This window comes from Miniopterus schreibersii (assembly GCF_964146895.1).
Source record: "Miniopterus schreibersii genome assembly, chromosome: 10".
Lineage (NCBI taxonomy): Eukaryota > Metazoa > Chordata > Mammalia > Chiroptera > Miniopteridae > Miniopterus > Miniopterus schreibersii.
The window spans coordinates 81,363,978-81,386,253 of NC_138110.1; the positions used below are offsets into that span (position 1 = coordinate 81,363,978).

At 52.7% G+C, this 22,276-nt stretch overlaps 1 protein-coding gene across 1 annotated transcript in view; it reads left to right on the forward strand.

Annotated features, from left to right (window-relative positions):
- TSHZ1 (teashirt zinc finger homeobox 1) overlaps window positions 1-22,276 on the forward strand; it is a 70,743-nt gene that overhangs the window by 37,826 nt on the left and 10,641 nt on the right. The window lies entirely within an intron of this gene.

The window sequence follows — 22,276 nt, forward strand, 5'->3', positions numbered from 1 at the left end:
GAAATTAATTTTGGTGTTTGGTGTGAGGTGGGCATCTAATTAAAAAAAAAAAAGCCAGTTTTCCCAATTCCACTTATTGAAAAATCTATCCTTTCGACACTGAATTCTAAAGGCTACCTTCATCGATGACACACGAAGTTATCAAATGTATTTGGGACTGTCCCTCAACTTCCCCTTTGATTTCAAAGAGCCACCTGTCTGTCCCTGACCTGCATCCCCTGTTTTAATCACTGTGGCTATATAGTACATTCAGAAATAATCGGATAGCTCTCCGCTTACTCCCTGTGCCCATTACTCTTCTATTTCTAAATACTATTTAAAATTTTTTTCTGTATTAGATAAACTTTAGAACCATTTTTTATCAGCTTAAATATCTCAAGTGGCTTGAGTGGGATGATTTTAAGTTAACTAATTCAGGGATACTCAGCATCTTTATAGTACATTTCCTCATTCTAAAAATAAAAATGGGGTGCTTTCAAACGTCATCAAGTCTTAGTTTATTTACTGCTACAAAGTCCGTGGGTTTTTCATACAGGCCCTCTCCCTTGTGTTGCCTTTTATGGAATCTGCTACGTTTTTCACTTATTTATTTCCTTGTTGCTCTTACAAGGGGAGTTACTTTTCTATTTTAACTGGTTATTATTAGTGTATTGAATGCTGTTGAGTTTTGATACTGTTCTAATTAGCAGGAGCTATTGTTTCCTCTGCATAAGTAGTTAGAGTCTAGATTTTAGTACTTTGATTGCTACCTACTCTGTGGCTTTTCTGTTTTGAAAAAAACACAGTAGCTCTTTGATGTTGATGAATCCAGTCAAATTTCAGTTGAGAATGATGCCTTAAAGATCTGCAAATAAATCACCGGGTATTAAACACCAGGGAGCAGCGCAGGAAGCTCTGGCCGGGAGGGGGTGGAGACGTCCCTCGCTGGTGGAGAGGGAAGCCTGCTGGCCTCCAAAGTGAAATCTTTTCAGAGCGAATTGGCAGGCAGGAGGCCTCCACCCTGGTGCAGCAGCAGGAGAGGCTGCATCTGAATACGAAGCATGCCCACTGGATGGGGGCTTAGGGAATGCGGGAGGGGATCTGGTTTTTTAAAAGTATGTTCGTAATGAAATCTTCCAGACGAAACCACAGTCTCCATTTACGGAACAGCCTTTAACAGATATCTTCCAAACACACTGCTTTGTCATACACTCTCCAGTTGTTCCGGTGTCGTCTGATGACAGAGAGAAAAATCTTTAAAAACTTATACAATCACCTGGGTTTCTGTCGGCAGCATTCATTTCTGTGGTTTGCGCCTCACTTCTGTTGGATAACCCAGATTCCCTGTAGCCCGGGGCCTGGGGTGGTGGCTGTGGAAATGTGTATGGTTTTGGGTGTAATTTCTCACGGTCATCTTTAAGCTAATGTAAAATAACTTTCTTTCATTTGCCCCCCAAGATTCTGTTTGTTTTAAAAATGAAAATTAAATCTTGGTGTGTTATATTGACACTCTAATTTGGAATTAACAGCCGCATGTTTGGTTAGCTTTTCTAACCAGTCTCGCCGTCCTTGTGGCAGTGAGTTCCTGCAGCTCCACGGGCCTCGGGGGGGATTAAGTGTGGTCATGTACCTAAGGCTCCCGGACGCGCGCAACAGTGCCTGCATCTTTCTGAAACACAGTAAAACCTCACCTAGCTAGAAACCAATTAATTACCACCTTTGTTTTCCCGAAGCAGCTGAGAATCAGAAAAGATAAAAAGGCATCGGGCATCAGAAGTCCAGGCACTTAATTCATATATTTACTCACAGACGGTATCTGCAGGTCCTCGCTCAGCGCTTACATTTTAGTTTTCTGTTACATGCGCTTCTGATTGTCACAAATGTCTGTTCGCCTGGGCCACGGCAAATGCAATGTGGCAAGTTAGAGGTTGGGGGGAGGCACGTGGGTAACAGTGAGGAAGTGTGAGCAGAGAACTCACAGTGAGGAAGGAGAAAGGAAAAAGCCATAATAAATGAATAAATGCCGTGAACAACACAGCCTTGTAGGCCCTTTGTGCTCACTACTGATTGTTCACAATTTGTGTTTCTGGTTATCGGGAAAATGTTCACTGTGTACACTATGCTTTCAATATCGTGGCAGAAACACATATTTTATAAAATTCTCCAGTGCTGAAACATTTTAACAGAGTTCTGTTTATAGGGGTAAACCTTCCACTACCCAGAATCCTGGCCTCCCCAAGGACTTCCCCCATCGTGGGTCCTAACCGGCCCTGGTTCTAGTTAATGGTGCGCTTGCGATCGTGGCCAGTGCGGATTCCTCGCGCAGTGCATGGAAGCGTTTCGGGGTGTGACTTCACAGTGGGGGGCCTGCTTTCTGCATCTGTTGTAATGAAAGGATGGTTCTGTCCTGACCTGTCTGTTTCTTGCTTCCTCCCTCCCGTCTGGGTGCTTCCTCCAGTGTCGCGTTTGGGAGAGGAGAAGGCCGCTGTCATTTCCCCATGTGTGGCTCTGGCCTCCTTCACTGCCCGCTCGCCTCCCGGTTTCCATTTTCACACCCCACGGAGGTGCTGTGGCGCCCCTACCTCCGTAGGAAACAGATACGCTAAACACAGGTAACAGGCTGTTTACACTCACACAGAATCACCTTTATCTTTTAACCAATCTGTGTGTGTGGGTTTTTCCCCTGACATAGCTGCGCTACAATATAAGCCAATTGTCACTTTTTAAAATGTAGCTGTTTTAGACTTGAAATATGATACACTATCTAAAATTAATATTAGGAAAATACTACTTGTATTTTTTAGTACCCATGTAAAATTCAGTTTTTAACAGTTGTAAGAAATTACTTTTTATTTATTGAAAATTGCCGCCTGAATTGTTTGGTTTCTACTGAGCACAATGGAATTGTTGCAGCAATTTGCCGTTAAAGAAACAGGAGATAACAAATGGACCGCCGTTTTCCGTGTACTCAGGAGGAGACTGACTAATGAAGAAAAATAACATTTGTACTTACGTCCTAGAAGAGTGTCATAAGAACTATTTATTGCTCACTGAAGAAATTAAATTAATGAAGGTGAATTATTAGCTTAATGTATTAGGAATTTAATTTGGGAGCTGTTTTCATAGGGATATTGGCCAAGGCAAGAATGATAACACTTTAGTGCCTAAAGACACTCAGATGACTTTTAATAGACAACCAAGAGCATTTCAATGGAAACAGGTATTTCCACGCTTTAAATAATAACATTTCTTCGAAAAAGACCTGTGATCAGTATAACTTTGCAATCAGGAAGAAAGCATGATTTCCTTAGAGGAATTCATCTTCAAAAGCAGCGCTGCTTATCATGGATGGGACTTGCTGGGTCTCAGAGGCGTCTGAACCGCACGGCCCACAGTAGGTCGTATGCATGTGATGATTCGAGGTCCTGGATTCAATCCACCTCCCCTGGCCTCAAAATAACATCTGTTAGCCCACGTATGAGCCCTGCTGCCCGGCCGCTGCCGGCGTCGTAGGCTCGAAATGAACACTTTTGTTTTATCTTTAGGCCGTGGCATTCCCGATGAAGTATTGTTCCTCAAGACAGACTTATGGGAAACGCTGTTCTTCTTAAAAGACTCAGATAACTTGATTTTATTGACTTTTTATCAGAAAATAATGATGACTAGTATTTATTGCCTCAGCGATGTATACGAAACATCCTGCCGAAAGGACCCAAACTCCCGTTTGTTGTAGGTTTAAAGAAGACAGTTAAAGAGCTCGATCCAATTGATCTTCCATTGAGAGATCATTAATGAGCTGACCCCCCTCATTGGCAGATCGCTCAAGACCCCAGAGAGCATGTGATTTCCTGCTTCGCCGTAATTCATCTGAAACACTTACCAAAACCCTTAATGTACACAGAAGCTGCTAGACTGTTTTTAAGGGACGGGTCCTTTTTCCGGCTGTCCCATGCCACGGCTCTTCTAGTCACGTGCCTAAAGGACACGGGCGGTCGATGTCCCAGTGTCCAGAGGACAGCACAGGATGTGAGACTTTAACGGATTCCCAAGAGCAAGTGCCTTCTGTGAGAAAACGTTTTTAAGGGTTATTGATTGTCTGAGGATAGTTAGTGAGTTACTAATCTAGGACATTGCTCCTTTTTTAAAAATTTGGTCTTACGTTGTCTGAGAAGCTCTGTGTTAGGAAGACAAGGCTGGGCAGCTGCAGGCCCATCAGTGAACACCTCTGCTTTCGATTCTGGACGTTTCTGTCTGCCTTGGTGTCTCTGTTGAGGAAAGCATATCAGAGCCCCCAGGCCCTGGCCGAGTGTTTATCGTCTCCAGTCCTTGTCCCCATGGATTCCAACAGCACCCCAAACCCCAGCTAGTTTACGCATGTTGCTCTGGTCGCTGTTCGGCTCCCTCCTAGAGCTGGGACCTTGGGTGCCACTCACCTCAGTTTCTTTGCCCGTTGTTGTGGGGAGTAAGTGATGCGAGGTGGCAGTGAGCTTGGATCTGCTCTGCACAGTCGTTCCCTGCGGCGTGTAGAGAGGTCCCCGTGCCCAGGCATTGGTGGTGCCCAAAGAGGACATCCCTGAGCATGTGGAGCTGGGCTCCTGGAAGCACCTGCTCCTGGGACCTGTCTGATCCTGACCTTGAGCCAGACACAGGCGTCTGCAGCTCTGTCTGGTGTGGGAGCGACTGCAGTTCTTCATCTGTGCTGCTCCGCGACCGCAGCTTGGGCTTTGTTGGGATGAGCTGATGGGTGCCTGTGGTACCCATCATTGGGGTACTCTCTGCACACCCCCGCCCTCCCCCAGTGCGGTGTATTTTGTGCTGAAACAACATCTTCAGTGTGCACGAGCTGCTATCTGACACTGTGGGCACTTGTTTCAGACTTAAAAGCCCACATGCACATGTGAATTGTTTATTATAAAGATTGGATAATTTTTGTGCAGAACTGTAGGTATTTATCTTCTTGTAAACATAAGGGATTTAGTTTTACCTTTCTCATTAGGAAAGATAAGGGCTTCTTTCTTTGGGAAAAGGGGAAAATTTTTTTTCTCTCCTACAGGCAGTGACTTTTAGTAACAAGTAGCATATTTTCCATAAAGATACAGCAGAGAAATGTGTGTCAGTGTATTAGAAACATACTTTACTATAGGTGATGCTATCTGAAGTTTTCTATTTCATTATTTTTCATTAAAAAATTTCTACTTAATTTCATGACCTATGGATGAGTTATGCCTCTTGGTTTGGAAAACATTGTCCTGTAGCATCCACCCAGGATAGTTCCCATCACCCCGGCTCACAGTGAAAATCGGGGAGGTTTTGTGTGCCAGTCACTCGTAGATGAGGACCCTTATGGTGATAGCAATGATACTGACAGTGATGACAGTGATGTCAGCGACAGTGATGGTGATGATGGTGACATGATGGTGATGGTGCTGATGGTGGTCATGATGATGCTGATGATGGTGATCGTGATGACGATGATGGTCATGATGGTGATGTTGATGATTATGGTGGTGGTGGTGATGGTGATGGTGATGATGTTCCTGATGGTCCTGATGGTGCTGATGGTGGTGATGACGAGGATGGTCATGATGGTCATGATGGTGATGACGATGATGATGGTCATGATGGTCATGATGGTCATGATGGTGATGGTGACAATGGTCCTGATGGTCCTGATGGTCCTGATGGTCCAGATGGTCCTGATGGTGCTGATGGTGATGATGATGATGATGATGGTCATGATGGTCATGATGGTGATGTTGATGATTATGGTGATGGTGGTGATGGTGATCGTGATGATGATGATGATGGTCATGATGATGATGATGGTCATGATGGTGATGTTGATGATTATGGTGGTGATGGTGATGGTGATGATGGTCCTGATGGTGCTGATGGTGGTGATGATGGTGATGACGATGACAATGATGATGGTCATGATGATGGTGGTAGTCATGATGGTGATGACAATAATGATGATGTTAGTGTCAGCTATTTATTTACCTGTCCTTAACATTTTAAAAATTATAAAACAATGCATGTTTACTTTAAGTAGTAATGGTGTATAAAAATAATGAATATTCATCACAAAAACTGGTTATAGCTGTTATTAATCTTTCCTCCTGTCTCCAGTTCCATTCCCCTCTCACGAGGTCAGCCGACACCCTCTGATTGGGTGTGTCCGATGTCCCGGGCTCCGGTGGGCCTTCCTGCTCGAGCTCATGCCTTCAGGCCTCATACAGCTCTGCGGTTGTTGCGAGCTCCCAGCCCGAATGACGGGTTGGTGAATGAACACACGAAGGCGCAGGCCTGGGCCCCGCAGGGTTCCCCTTCTGGAGCCAGCTCCTTGGCCTGCTGCGTCGTGTGTTTCCCGCCGTTGGTCACCGGGGTTTGAATTCACTGGAACACTAACCATTTGTTTATATCTTTGTAGACAAGATAGGAATTTCTCCTGCCTTTGCCTGCCCCCGGCTGTCACGCCGTCCCATCTTGTATTAAAGTGAGTTGAGGGGGGCCTTAACACCGCCTCCCTTTAAGTTCCGTGAAGACAAAGACCGTGTCTTCATCTCGTGTCCCCTCAGTGAGTCACCCAAGTAGCTGAAGCTCAGTAAATGGTTTTGTAAAATGCAGAAGGGTGTGGACAGAATCTCAGTGTTTGTGGACACTGAGTCCCCCTTTCCTCCCTTTTTCTCAGACCTCCCTGCTGCACGTAGAGTTCATGGCGTCTGTCCTGAGCTGGACAGACCAGCTGCCGAGTCCCGATTGATCACTGTGCAGAGGCAGGCGTGGGAGGGACGTTGACGCCACCCCAGCGGGTCACCGTAAGCGTCCTCAGGCCTGGTCGTCTTGCCTTTGTGGTTCCATCAGTTGACATTGACCTGAAATGATACCTGTTCTTTGAAGGCCCAGGTATCAGACACAGACTTGCAGCTGTGCCCAGGGAAACCTGTTCCCTGAGTTTAGGGGACCTGTGGGCAGTCTGACTTCAGGTGGTCTCCAGGTCTTACACGCATTGTCCCTGCAGTGTCTCTGATCTGAGGAAAATAGATAAAATCACTTGGTCGGTGGGGAGTGTGGTCTCTGCTCCTGGCTGCCAGCCTCGGTCTGGCTCCCGTGGCCCCTGCCCCACCCTTGACCCCACTTTTCAGGCAGCCCCTAGGCTCCTCCCGGTAGGTCCTCAGCCTGCTGAGTTCCTCATGTGCCCTTGCAGCTCACCTGGATAATTTGGGGTAGGAAGGAGGTGACAGAAATAGGATGTGCAGTGACAAATACCCCCAGCCCCGTGGCTTCCAGGAACTGAGGGTGCCTTCCAACTCCCACCCCACATCCCTCCGCGTAGGCTCCACCCCGGGACCACCGCACATCACTGGGACAGGGATGTGGCTCTGAAGGCCCCCCCGAAGCGTCACTCCTCACGTCTCCTTGGCCACCTCCGATTTCTAGGAGGCAGAGATGTACAATTTTACAACGTGCTTGGACAAGAGGAACCTGAAATTGGCAAACAACCCTCATGGCTGCTGGGGGCCAAGCAGGAAGAGAAAGGAGGCAGGAAAGTAAGAAAACGGGATCTCTTAAGAGATGAGTAACTAATTCTGCCAAGAGAAGTTCCGAAACGGCTTTGATATACAGCGGCATCATTGTAACAGATTTATCGCCTCCGAGGTGATTCCTTTGAAGGACAACAGCCATCTCTCTGCGGAAAGATGTTCCATAAAAAATGTTGACGATGTGTCAGCCCATCCGGCGTCTTTAATACACGGCCTGACCCGCGCACCCATTACCATAAACTCAGGCCCAGACAGACAGCCGGCGGGGAGGACACCGTCGCACTGCAAGGCAGCCTCCGGCAGGCGCCCGCCGCTGCGCCCCGCAGGTGTGCGCCGGCTCCCCGACAGCTGGGCGTCCTGCTTGGGTTTCTCCAGGCCTCTGATTCTCGCCGTCCCTGCTGAAACATAGTTTCCCGTCGTCCCTGCTGAAACATAGTTTCCCGTCGTCCCTGCTGAAACATAGTTTCCCGTCGTCCCTGCTGAAACATAGTTTCCCGTCGTCCCTGCTGAAACATAGTTTCCCGTCGTCCCTGCTGAAACATAGTTTCCCGTCGTCCCTGCTGAAACATAGTTTCCCATTTCAGTTACATAACCTGCTCCCCTCTTACACGTAACTCAGAGGCGATCACAGTACTTCCAACAGCGGCGGCCTCGGCTGGATGCCGCAGGATCGTTGGCTGAAATGGAAAGACTTGCTTTTGGGGATTTGTAATCAAACAGAAGTTTTGACGTGGGGGAGCCTGTTAATTTCCACGTAGGATCGTTTGAGAGACCGACTTGATGATAACGTGGAATAAACAGGCAAATAAATGGCCACAGCGGACATTGTTCAAACCAAACCCCCCGAGGCTTTGGTCTTGGGAAGCAGGGCCGAGGACCACGGGCTCCCATGCTCTACAGGAGGCCCGGGGTGTCCCCCGCATGACCTGAGGGTGCAGGGCCGGCCGCTGGGCCCCATGACATGGAGGCCTCTCTGATCCAGCAGAGATGCAAAACGGAGTCTCTAAAGGCTTTGGCTTTTTAGAGAGAACTTTGTTGTGAAATAAGAAGGCAGTAAAACAGACCTCCCCAATTTCTCAGGGCGAATTTATTTGGCCCTGGAAAGTTTACCGAAAGCTTCTGGAAGATTCTCCCTTAGTTGTGCTATAAAAAGGCAGTCCTGCCGAAGTGAGAGGGAGCGCTGTGCCGCCCAGGGCTGAGTCGCGTTAGACAGTCGTGTGCGTTTCTCCCCAGGCAGGCCAAGGACACGGGGCTGGCGCAGCCCCCTCCGGAAAGGATGGACACCCTATCTTACCGCTGCTGGAGGGGCTACCTTAAGTTTGTAAAAAACTCCACATCTGTGAAGGGCAGATAAAGGGGGTGTGCTCGTGTGTATCCGTCTGTCCAACTCTGCAAATGTTTATCGAGCGCCTACTGTGTGCTGTGCCCTCTGCAGATGAGTTGAGCGTAACTCCTGGGCTCACGAATCAAACGCAGATGGTCAGTGTGCCTCTTGGTTAGGACCATCTGGCTTGTCTTTCTGAACCTGGGAACTTACCCTCTCTAAACCACATTTGGATCAGGCATCTGTCCTGGCCCCACGATGGGCCCTATGATGACAGTAAGTGTGGTCCTCATGGGGGGCGGGAGCCAGGCAGGTGCCACGGTCCCCAACATCCCGGCTCTGTGGCTGCTCCCTCTTCTTGGCTTCTTTCCACTCTCTCAGGCCCTGGAAACCCTCTCTGACATCTGAGGCCAGCTTGGCGTTTCCCTGGAGAAGCCTTTCTGGGAGGCAGAGGTGCACCCAGCACCTTCCTGGGTGGGCTCCGCCCTGCAGACTCCTGTCTCCATCGCTGTCCTGCTCCTGGGCCCGGCCTGCGTAGTGCTCCTGGCTTCCTCAAGAACGTCATCGGGTTGGCATGGGGTTTAGGGATCGGCGGCCACACCTGCCCTTTCCGTAGGCAAGGAGCCAGAGACTCGGGGTAGCGTGTGACCCCAGCTCGAGGTTCCCAGGACACCCGTGGTAGAGTTAATCACCCTGTGTACCCAGGTCGCTCCAGACTCTTCGGTGGGCAGGCTCATTAAATATTTGAGTAAATGTGTTACTTGTGGTCCTGTCTTGTTTATTTTTTCATAAAGGGCATAAAATCATTTGTCAGGAATGCAGTCTGTACCTAACATTACTTCTGTGTTAAAGTCAGATTCATCTGCTGTCACTTGGACTTAGGACATCTTTGTGGGGACAGGAGGTACTGGAAGTGTGGGACCCCCTGCATTTCCAGGGACCCACCTGCATTTCCTGGGACCCACCTGCATTTCCAGGGTCCCACCTGCATTTCCATTTATGTTACAGCCATTTAAATCTTCAGCCTCCTTTCTTCTTAATCTCCTAGAGAGAGATGCCTTTTTGTTTTGCCTTAAATATCCATATAAACAAGTTGTCAATAATCTATATATTTTTCTGGCACCATGTCGTCTATTTTACAAGCCCTTTTTCTTGCAAGCAGAGGTTAGCATTCCCAGTTATTAGTACAATTAAATGTGTTTAAAGAGGGATTTATCAGTTAAGGAAACGGTTCGCCGCGGGTATGGTAACCGTATCCAGTACACCTGCGTCTCTCTTTGCGTCTCGGCAATTAAACCGCAGAGGCGGTTTTCCGCCGCTGCGGTGTTGGTGTCCGCGCTCCTGCAGATGCAGTCATTCCGCGAGGACCGAGCTGGTCTGCACTGCACGTCGGGCCAGCTCTGCCGTTTGCACACGTTGAGGAAAACAAAGTGACCTTTTACCAAGTTTTTGATTCTGGAAGAGTCTGTGTTCTGAACTTGGAGGGAGGGGGCCGCAGGGCCACCGGGAAGAAGCCGTGGCTGATTTATACCACGGTGCCGGCCACAGCCAGGAGCCTGGCACGCTCTTCAGCCGTGATTGCGTCTTTGCTCAAGGCCGCTGCAGTCGGACCCCAGGACATTCCGCTGGCGGTCCGCTCGAGCCCCACGGAGCCTGCGCGCACCCCCGCGGAAGGGCCCCGCTGTCCTTTGTGTCTCTTCTTTCCTTACCAAGTGTGAGTCTGTCTTATACGTGAGATGGCGCATCACAGGTCACAGAATGTTACTCAGTTGATAGCGCAGTAATCAGGAATGTGTGGAAAAACGTATCTAGCTAGCTGTTCTGTTCAAGTCCCTCATTTCCTTTATGATTATTTCCCAAAAAGGAAATTAAAAGCAAGATGTCGCCCAGTCAGTACGCTTGTGGAGAGCACGTACCTGAAGCGGGCAGTTTGCCCCTCGCAGGCATGGCGGGTTCACTTGAAGTTCCCAGCTGGCTCAATAGCTGCAGCCTCAGCTGAGCACCGGAGGGTCTCGGGCTCCATTTCTGGTCAAGGGCACTTACCTGGGTTGCAGGTTAGATTCCCGGCCTGTCGGGGCGCGTGTGGGGGGCAACCAATGGACGTGTCTCTGTCCCTCCTTCCCTTCCCCTCTCTCTAAAAAAATCAATGGAAAAAATAGCCTCAATTGTCTTCCGGCATCCCTGCCATTCAGCTGACTTGTGCGTGTGGATGGTGTTTCTGTGCCTCCGTGTTCCCCGGGCTCGTGCTTGGGGCTCCCCCAGGAACTGTTGCGCTGACGGATTATTAGTATTACTCGGGCGGTTGGAAGGGCGTTGCCCTGTGGTACACGGGCGGTCAGTAAACGCTCCGCAGTCAGGGTGGCTCCTGCGCAGCGGGTGGGTTCCCGTCCGCGGCCCCCTGGAGGCTAAGGGCCCACAGGCCGGGTCGAAGCCCCGGCAGCCAGCGCCCGGGAAGCCCTCAGTGCCCACGCCCTGCGGCATCCAGACACTGTGCCCTGGGAGCTGGAGCACATCGGGCGCTCGTGGGCACAGGTGGGCCTGAGTGTCTTTTAAGAAGCACCATTTCCGAACTTCAGTCACAGGTCCGTTTTTTGTTTTTGTTTTTTTGAAATTGAGGGACACCCGTTTCCAGTCTGAACTCTTTAGGTATCTTTTGCTCAATCACACTTTAGTCCAAGGTGGGCCACACAGCAAAACAGAAGCCGACTTTCTCTTTCTTTATATTTTTATTTTCTTGTTTTTTGAAAGAATTCAACACACAGGAAGTGATACTGGGAGGGTTTTTGTTTTGTTCTTTTTTTTTTTTTAGTTTCATTTGAACACATTGAACTATTTGTAATTGACCAGAGCAGTTTTCCCTGGAGCACGTGATCCTCCCGTCAGATGTTACAGTGAGGTGGAGAGATGTCCGGGGAAGGCGCCCGCTTCAGCCCCCACCCCCTGGCATCTGCGAGCTCAAGGCGGATTTTTTTTTAGAGAAAGGTCTCTCAGGGGCCTTATTTCCTGCGGTTTGCACGGAGGTGGGCGCCCTTGGCCCGTCCCGCGAGTGCGCTTGGGTAGATGGACGCGCTCGAAGGGAGTAAACCGCGGGCCTCTCCGCTGTCATATTTGATCGGAGCTGGGCTCTGACGCCTGCTCGAAGCCGACACGAACTGCAGAGCCTGCCCGACCCGGTTTAGCGTCATTATCATAATCTCACTGTCGCACGGCCACCGAGTTAATGTACTTACAAATGACAGAGAAAGTGTGTTACATGACCTCAGGGTTTTCAAAAATTAAATGACGTCGTAGGTCGTATTTCAAAGAATAGCTGAGAGAACCGTTTTCTTTCCTGCATAAAGTGTCACTGTGCATAGCAACAGGATACTGTATTTCTTTTTTATTACACAAAAATGTGAAGCTTTTAAACTCCTAGATTCCCCACATAAAATTTAATACTGGAGTAGGGATGAAATACCGGCGGTGGATCTGCTTCTCCGCACCCGGCCCCTCACTGTCCGCGCCTGGGCCCTTCAGGACTCGGCCGCCGAAGCGTGTGGAGGCTCTTTCCTGGTGACGAACTTAGTATTTTTGCCTCGTACAAAGCCCACGAATTCCCTCCTAAAAGCCAATGACATGCTTGCGTTTACTGAATATGCTTTGCGAGGGTGTTAACCAAGGGTCATTTTTTCCTTATGTGTGTTAGGGATCATTTTTGGTTTTAAACAGTGTTCTTTTGAAAGAACTGAATCTTCTAGCTGGAGGTTAAATGAGATGTAGGGGAAACTCCCAATTAAAGCAAGCGCTACTGGTATTTTCTCAGGGCCCGGAGCCCTGAGCTCACCCCACAGAGACCCCTGGTGTGTGAGATGGACGCTGTCCGTCACACGGGCCCCGGGAGGGTGACAGGGCACACCCCTGCCCGAGGAGACGCGGGGCAGGCCTCCCCCGGCCTCACACACTCAGCTGTAGGAATCCACACTCGTGTCCTAGAATCCTCTTTCCAAGCAGACCATGCAGCAGCTCTTGGAAGCAGCCCCTCGGATACGGAAAGTAGATTGACTTGCAGACCACGGGCAGGACGGGGCCTCCACGCAGCAGCGGGAACCCAGAGTCCCTTTGCATTTCGTGCGTGTGAAAACCCACACAGGGCCCCGTGTCACGAGGAGGCAGCCTGTGTGGAGCTGAGGCTTCCTCACCTGGGCTGGAGTTCAGGGGACAGAAATGTGACCCGCGGTGGACGTGATGGTAATTACGTAATGGTCCTCAGGAAGCACCCGAGGGAGGGGAAAGACAGTCACAGGCTGGTATTCTTTTTTTAATTAAAAAACCCTCATTCGAGGATATGTTTTTATTGATTTGAGAGAGAGAGGAAGGGGGAGAGAGAGAGAAACATCGATTGTTGTCTTCTGTATGCACCCTGACCTGGGATCAGCCCTGAAGCTTAGCGTGTGCCCTGACGGGGAATCGAACCAGCCACCTTTTGGCGTATCGGGTGACACTCCAACCAGCTGAGCCACCCAGCCAGGGCACAGGCTTATGTTCTGATGAAACATAAGGATGGCCTTTGAAAGCCAAAAAGTGGGATGGAGATTGACCAGCTCCAGTTCTCCCTGGGCTCCCCCTGCAGACCAAAGTCAGGGGGGCCCCGAGCCAAGTCCAGGTGTGGCCCCTGTGGACACCTGCAGGAGCTGGGCGCCGAGCCCGGGAGGGGACGCCTGAGCTGCTGGGTGCAGGTGGAGCCTTGCTGATACCAGGTCTCGTCAAGCCCCTGGCAGTGTCGAGGCTTCTAAATGGACCCTGCCCCGTGTTCTGCACCAAAATCAGGTTGTGGGGGAAGATGTGACTGCAGTGTGTGCTTAGAAACGGCTCAGCACCGTTAATGTTTTTTACCCCCCAACAATCAGCATTTTAAAAAAATTTCTGACACAGCCAAAAAGTTTTTATTTCTGTGTTGGGTTGCACACTCTGAAAATTGCTTTATTTCCTTGACGTCGATGGACATTAATTGCACGGCTCTATTTTTATTACAATGAGCATACACCGCGGCTCCAGAAACATTAATGCTCCCCATTGGAAGGAGACCTCCTTTGGCCTCACAGCTCAGCCCGTAACCCTGCAGGGTCCAGTCCACAGCCACCTTCTCTCCACCTGACTCAGTGATGCCGACAGAGGACACACACACCTGCCCCATCTGGGACACGTGGGGTGTCACAGAACAGAGGATTCCATTCCACACAGAAACTGGGGGGTCAGGTGGCCATCTGAGCTGCCTTTAAAGGCAGGGTTCCTGACGAGGTCCAGCATGAGCCGGGAGGGAGGGGACGGACACGGCGGGGGCCCCGGAGTGGGTCCTGCAGGCATCGAGGGCAGAAAGCCTGGTGTGTCCCTGACTTAGAGCCACGAGTGGAGAGGGGAAGGGTCCGGGGAGGGGGTGAGTGCGCCCAGACAGCCCAGCCCGGTGACAAGCTCTGGTGCTCAGGCCCCGTCTGTTACAGAGAGGGAGCCGGTGTAAGGCACGTGTCCGGGCACGCGCTCCTCAGAGGCAGGAGAGGCCTTCCTGTGTGCGTTCAGTCCTCACACAGGCTGGAGTGAGGAGTGATGTGAACATTTGCACACATGGAAATGCCTAAAACCGGGCCTTCGGAAACACTCCGGGCACTGCCCCGCGTCACATCCTGCCTGGGCTCCTCTCGCAGACACCGGGTGGGACTGCACCTTCCGAGTGTCACTTCTAGATGAATCTCAGGGACAAGGTGAGACCCCCGCAGCCCCGTTTGGCATCCTTAAGAAGTGGGGGTGCGGAGGGGTCATTAGTGCCACAGACCACCTCCCCAGCCCGCCAGACACTGAGGAAGGCGCAGCGGGGCCCTGGCCCACTCGGTGCCGGCGTATACATCGCTGCAGATTAAATTATTAGGTAATTTGGAAACTTAACAGTTTGCATTTTGCACTTCCAATTGTTCTGCTGACTTGCACTTTTTTTGCCATCCAGGGTTTTATTAACCGTCTTTAAGGCATTGATCACCCCCTTCCTCTCCATTTTCCAGTGGGCACGTTTTCCCGGGAAGCAGGGAGCGCAGCCGACGCCTGCAGCCGCCGCTCCGGAAAGATTGCTGCATTTTCATTGACATGCGGCGCATTTCCATAATTGGCTTTTCTACATGATAGGAGAGAGGAAATAATAATGTCATTTTATTTACAGCCGGAGTGTCGCTTTATGAGACTTCTCCAAGTTTCTGCCATGCTGTGTAGGTCAAATGACATCTTTTGATCAGTCCTGTCCAAAGAGATCAAAGCTGAGTGGCATGTAATGGAGACCCAGTGACAAACCAAATCTAGGAAAGAAATAAGACTGCCAGTTTCCCATTAAACAGCCTGCTAACCGGCACAGCTCCCGTGCCGGCGACGAGCCGCCCTGACCACCTAAATCAAGAGAATGAAAGGGAGCTGAATTGGACATTAGTACCGCAAATGACTGCGGCAATTGCCACGAGGTCCCTCCTCCCCAAAAACCAGCAGGCCGGCCGCGCGAGGTGCGGTGGGCCCGCTCCAGCCGGTCCGTTTCCCTCCTGCCACTCACTGGTTTTCTGATCCGGTTTATTTAGGTTTGACATCAGCCAAATGGGGCAGCCGGAGATCTCTGACAGATATTCTTACTGATTTAGTGGGAGACGCGGCCCAGGAAAGATGGATCTCCTCAGACAGGATTTTGGAGTGGCTGTTTTTTCCCCGTTCCCACCCCGTTTCCTTCCCTCTACGGTCCCACTGCTGTGCGGCTCCGATTCCCGGTCAAATCGTGAGGGCCTTGGGAAGTTTCGAGGCGGGCAGACGGGCGGGCGGGGGCTCCGAGGTGACGCCGCGCAGGCCGGGAGCGAGTCTGATTTTCCTGAAGGGTTTTGAAGCAGGCGTTTTATGCTGGAGGTTGATAAACTAAGTTATCTCCGCTGCTTCCCGGGTGACGGCCGCGTGGAGACTCTCGCACCCGGCGTGCGGACCTCCTGTTCATGCGCGTCCCTGGCTTTGGGCGGAGCGACCGCTGGTTCTTCAGCGCCTCGTTCCAGCCTGTAGTTCCCGAACCTTTACTTCGTTTGGGCACCGTGGCAGCTGCCAGGGGCAGGGGCCGCTCAGGTCTGCCGAGCAGGGAGCCTGGCCCGGCGGAGCGCAGACCGCGAGGCCGGGGCGGGGGGGGGCCCAGGGTGCGGGGCAGGCAGGCGGCTCGGGGGGGAGCCCGGGTTATGGTTGGAAACAGGGTTTTTTTTTGGCCCTGCCTTTTTTTATGAAGGTAAAGTACACGAAACATAAAACCGGTCGTTTTCACCGCTCTTAAGCGGTTCGGTGGCGTTAAGCACATTCGGTGTTGTGCAGCGGTCGCCGCCGCCGTCTCCAGAGCTTCTGCCTCCCCGCGTCCCCTCCCCGCCCCTCGCGCGGCTGCTTCCTGCCCTGCGGCCGGCCTGGGCCACCGGGGCTGGAGCTGGTTGCACCGCAGCTCCGTGGCCGTCCCCCCGTGGCAGCCCCTGGACACGCCCCCCAGCACCGACACGGTGTGGATAAAGGCCGGCTTTACACGGCCTATCCTAAGGACAGGGTTCACTCGAAACTCACGCCCTTACAGTGGCTGATAGAAGCGGCCCGTGGGGGTGGCGGCCTGGGGGCAGTGGGGGGCCTGTCGGGGACCTGGCTCTGCACCGACCCGGGGCCGTCCCGCAGCGGAGGCAGCTCACAGCCTCTGCGCCTCGGTGTCCTCGCGTGGACGTGGAGAGACACGGCGGGCTCCCCCCTTACGGAGCTGACCAGAAGCCAGCGGCATTAACGGCGCCGAGCACCGGGGATGGCGTCGGGTTTGGAGTAAGAGTTCCGTAAATATCGCCTGTTATCATCCTGTGACATTTTAACCCAAAGCCTAGTGCTGGCTGAGCACAGGGTCTGTGGGAATGAAAAGTTTACCCAGAAGCTAGTACATTATTTCTTTCAAAATAACAGCATATTAGCAGTCGTCCCAAATACATGACTGGGGGGCTGACAAAGCCGTCCTCTGCCCAGGCGGGTCGTTACCCCGCATACGTTTTATTGCTATTTGGGATCGGACGTCATTGTTGTCACGCGAAAGATGCTTCAGGTGACTGTCATGGCTCCTCACCGTCCACGGAGAACGCGTGTCCACGCGGGCGCTGTCCCTTCCGGCGGCCCGGCGGGCAGCTGGGAACCGTTCGCACCCGGACGTCCTTTCCTCCGCGTCCACTCGCCTTTGCGCCTTTCCTTCGAATCCGCTCCCCGGGGTAGGTTGGATGGTTTCACGTCGCCTGCTCCCTCCCTCCCCTTCCCTCTGGGTGTTTTCCCTCCTTTATTTCTTATTAAACACGCGCAGCGTTTCTTTCCACGCGGCTTCGTGGAGGAAGCGAAGAAGGCAGGCGGGAGGGAGGAGCGCGGGCGACGTTGGCGGCCGGGAGCCGAGGAGCCGAGCGCCCCTGGCTGGCTGCGGCGAGGTGGCTCCCCGGTGGGGCGGCCGGGACAGCTGCTTCCTTCCTGACACCCCACGAGTGATTCTCCCGGTTTAAAACCTTCTCCTGGAAGTTGTCTTGACCAAGCCTTGTGCGTTCTCCGCGACCACATGCTGCCCTTTGGGGTGAATAAAAAAGGAAATGTCCTTAGACTGGAAGAGTGGCTTAGGCTAGATTTCTAAGAAGGAGAGTGGTGACTCGGGGCCTGAGCACCCCCGATTCGGGCGCATCGTTGCAGCCGCAGAGGGAAACACTGAAGAGGGCTCGAGGCCGGGCCGGCTGAGCCGCCAGCACCCCCCTTCGCGCAGCCGAGACTGTCTGCAGCTCCCCGGAGGGATGCAAATGAGCGGCATCCAGGCACCCACGGGATCCGCGCCGTGGGTGCCCCAGGCGTCGGCCGCAGCCTGCTGGGGCCCCGTCACCCTCCGCTCAGTGATGCAGGGGCTCTTGCTCCACCAAAGTGTCACCTGTCTAGGTGAGCCGTGCCAGTGTCGATCCGAAGTGACAGCCGTCTCCGAGTGCCGGCGTCTCCCGGCTGCCTTCTCTTTCATCACGCGTGCGGGAAAGGTAACGTTTTCGACAAGATTGTTTCCTCTCCCCCGGCCTGTGCCTCGGCCGGCCCCCCCTCGCCCGTCCCCACCGTGCACCTGATCAAACCCTGATCTCTGACAGAGGCTCCCTCCTCCAAATTAAATGAGCCCGACTCGCCGGGACCGCGCACGGAGCAAGCGGGGAGATGCTGGCGGGGAGCGCTAATGAGTCGGGACCGGGAGCCTCGCCGAGGCCGACCCAGGGATCTCGCAGCGTCTGCCCCGGGAAGAGCGGGCGGAAGTCGGCGCTGTGCGTGATCCCAGCATCTGTGCTGCCCTTCGCGGGCGTTTGTATTTGTAACGGGCGCAGGTTAAGCGCCTTCACTCTGGTGTCGCCGGCAGGGATGGAAATGAACGTTCCAGTGAGACCGTCTTGCCCGACTCCTCGGCGCGGCCGTCGGTGACGAGCCCTAATGAGAGTGGGGGACGCAGGGCGTTTCAGGCGACCAGGAGGAGCCAGTGCCTCTGGAAGGTTAGGGTCCTGCCGAGGGCCCCACCCGGGCGCCCTCGCAGACCTCGGGCAGTAGCTCGATCGCTCCCCTCTGAGGCAGGGGCACGGAGCGGGCCCAGGGCGGCCTCCCGTCTCATGGGCCACCAGCCAGGGCGTGTCCAGTTGGTGAAACCCCAGCGTGGCCCTAGGACGTCGCTCAGGACCCTGTCTCAGGGACTGAAAGGCAGGGACGAAGGTGGGGCTTGCTTTGTGTCCCTGTGACTATGAACGTCCTGCTTCTGCCGTGGCTTCCCCTTTGCCTAAAACGTCACTTTGCTTCCTCCGTTGTCGCGTGAAGTGGGGGCCATTGTGTGTGCACTGCTGGGGCTGTTTAACGTTTGTAACATGGGAACTCGGGGCCTTTCCTGTGTGTGTCCTGTGCACGTCCCTGTGCTTCTAGCGAACGTCCCAGGTCTTCTGACTCGAGGGACCGTCCCCGATGCCCAGGTCCCCGGACAGCCGCGGATTCAGGTTCACTCGTGCGGGTTGCTGGACACGCTTCCGTCCCGGAATGCGCGGTCCTGTGCTGTTTCCCGGGGTAGTGCCTTGCTTCGGCGACCACGCTGCTTAACACCCAAGCGAGTTAACAATGGAAACGCCTGTTCAGCCGGCCTGTTAGGGGAGCTGCCAGGATCCGAATGATTCCGAACTTTGGAATCGGGTGCGTGCAGGAGCCGAGCCCCTTGTGTTGAGGGAACAGGTTCCTTCGTCCGCCCCTCAGGATGTCCTGCCGAGTCGGAGCAGAGGGGACGCGGGCCCGATACCGCGGATGAGCGGGTGCCTTGAGCAGCCCGGGGGACCCACTGGATTTTGAAGGACAGTTTTAAAGCTTTTTAGGAAGCGGCCCTTATTCAGCGGATACCCCGACCCCGGTTGCTGCTTCCACTCACCTGTCCGGGAGCAAGGATGGCAAGAAGGCAGAGTCCTGGAGCCTTCGCCACCGTGGACTGGAAAACGGGGTGGTTCGGGAAACACCCGAGGTTGTGCGTAACTGGGGTGCAGATTAAGGTGCCGGTTCAGGGAGGGGACACGAACCTAATTGCTTCGAGCCGGTGTTACTAAGACCTCAGGGAACTTGGAACTCGACTGCGTGTAGCCGTTAAAAAACAAATACACCTGTCACTTCCCACCAGACTTAACATGACCACTGAAGAGCATAAATCTTGTTTTCTTTGAAGAAACAAAGATGTTTTAAAGAAACGCTGGGCTGTGACTTGAGAAATATAATTTTTTTCTAATTTGCTGAAGATGGGATGCGTGTGCCTCACTGTATAATTACAATTTCCCCCCCGACAACGTGTGTGCGTTTATATTGTAAACCGCCAGGGCGCACATCCTGGTGTCAGATTCAGCTCTGGCAGCGGCCGTATACATCGCCTCATGTCCACTTGCGTTAGAGTGCCCGGAATTTCATGCTGCTCAAGGTGACAGCGCATCCTTGGGGACATGCTGGCGTCCAAAGGCACATTTCATGACAAAAAATATTAACAAGATTCAGTTTTTTTAGAAGAAAAGTGAAATGTAGCCGTAAGATCCATTTGTGTCATTCCCATTAGGAAATAATAGGGTCTGTGTAGTTCTAATTTTTCATTCACTCACATGTGCACACACGTGCACACACACACACACGTGCACACCCGCCCATGCATGCACGCACCCACACCCACACGCCCTGCTGGCACGTGGAGGCCGGCACCATCTCCCTCCTGCGTTGCAGGAGCTCCCGGGCGCTCCCTCGGGTGTCTCCCCAGCCTGTGCGGCTGCAGGGACTGTCCTCCCTCTGATGACAGGACGCGTCGTGTGTGCCCCGTGCCATACTCCACACCGCGTGCCAGGCTCAGGAAGGGCAGGGGAGCGAGGGCAAAGCTGTGTCGACACAGGAAGAAACAGCAGAACGGTGATTAAGAGGCTCTGCCTCGTCTGATGGGGAGGGATGTCAGTTATTGCTGCAAGTCACTGTGAAAGGGGAGCTGCTTCGGCAGTTACCGTGCCCAGCTCCTCGCTCATCAGACCCAGGGCCGGGGCTGGGGGCACCCGGGGGGCAGTTGAGGGAAAAGCTGCATGTGTAGGGTTGACTTTATTTTCTGCGACTCAGGAGCCTCCCGCGTAATGCTCCTTTAGACTGAAAACTGTGCTCATTTACCTGTGAAGTGTATTGTCCTCATAGGTTCGTCAGTGGAAATAAAAATATCTACACATACGGTAGGTAGTACATTCTGGTACATTTGAACTCATACGAACTAGAGATTTTTTTAGAAAAGCGTAGCTTGTAATGGAAACAAAAATCATGACAAATAATTACCTAAAATCAGAAGTTTTGTGAGTCCCCCCCCCACCTCTCCCTCTGATTAAATTTTTTTTTTAAAAAGCATCTAGGAAAGCAGCTATGAGGATTCACTGATAATCTTGAAAATAACCCAATTGTTACAGTAAAAGCACAATGTTTCCTGTCCTGACAGCGTGAGTACAACTTCGATTCCAACACTATTACTGTCACTAAGGGAATTTGAAGGAGGTTGGGTGTCGTGTGACCTTGTGTGAAGCTTCCAGGCAAGTACAGAAGTAACTGTGTGGGATGTGTTAGCTCGTGGTGTATCCCAGGGGCGCGTAACTTCTGTCTGACCGTAACGTATCTAAGGGTAAAGGTTCCCCTGACTCTGTGGAAAGCTGGTCTCCGGTGCGTCCCTGGGGGTCCGCGTGTCCCTGCACTTGCTTGTGTCTGCGCCCAGGCCTCGAGGGTCGCCATTCCCACGTCTCTTCCTCTGTCTTCCGCGTTTATGAGGATGAGCTGCTGGGTCTGAGGATGGAGATGTTTCTGGGATGGAGTCTCTGTGTGGGGTGCAGACTATAGAGACCCCTTCTCCCCTCCTCTCACAGCCACGCCCTCCGCCGAGGCCGCACGACTCACGTTCTGACGGGAACTGTGCTGAAGAACCTCAGGTGCCACCTGGGCCGTGGGGCAAAGGGGCTGCTCTGGAGACTGTCTCCGCGGGTCCTTTGGGTGGTACCAACGGGGTTACCCTCCTTCGCTGGGTGTCCGCCGTGTGGAGAGGTACTTCAGGCGGGTCCCCTCCGGGGTTTCTGAATGGCCTCCGTGAGGGTGACTCTCACCCTGTCGGGTTAGTCTTTTCTGTGACTCCAGCTGGAACCAGGTGTCTGGGGCCTAGCTTGCTAACGTGGGTTTGTAGACCAGACTCGCCGGACAGTGCTGGTTGGGCGGGGTGCCCCCCTGAGATGCAAGGGGAGCTGGCACTGGGTGAGCGCGGTGGGCGTGGCCCTGACCCGGGGCAGCCGCCAACCTGCGTGTGTTCCACAGGGTCCAGCGGGGGGCGGGGGGGCCGGTCAGGCTCACACGAGGGCTCCTGACTGTTTGCTCTTCCAACTTCGTTTCACTTCTCTTTAATTTCTCAAGCTTGTCCTACATGTTCTCTCTTCTTTTTCTCCCTGGCAGGGCTAAAAATCAGAAAAGCTTTTGGTCTTTTTTTAAATGTGTTTTTTTTTTAAAATTCATTTTAGAGAAAGAGGAGAAGGGAGAGGGTTAGAGAGATAGAAACACCTATGAGAGGGAAACACGTCGGCCGCCTCCTGCACGCCCGCACCTGGGGATGGAGCCGCGACCCGGGCATGTGCCCTGACCGGGAATCGAACCGTCGACCTCTCGGTGCAGGCACGATGCTTGACCACTGAGCCACACCAGCTGGGCAAGCTTTTGGAGTTTTTACTCGTGGTTTAAGCTCTAACCTGGGCTCTCCACTTGTTCAATAACATTGTCACAACACACGGCCAGCTCTGGACCCGAGATTAATCCCTGATGTGCTCGTCGGGAGGGGCCTCGAAATGAGGCCTCTTATTTCTCACTTAACTTGAAA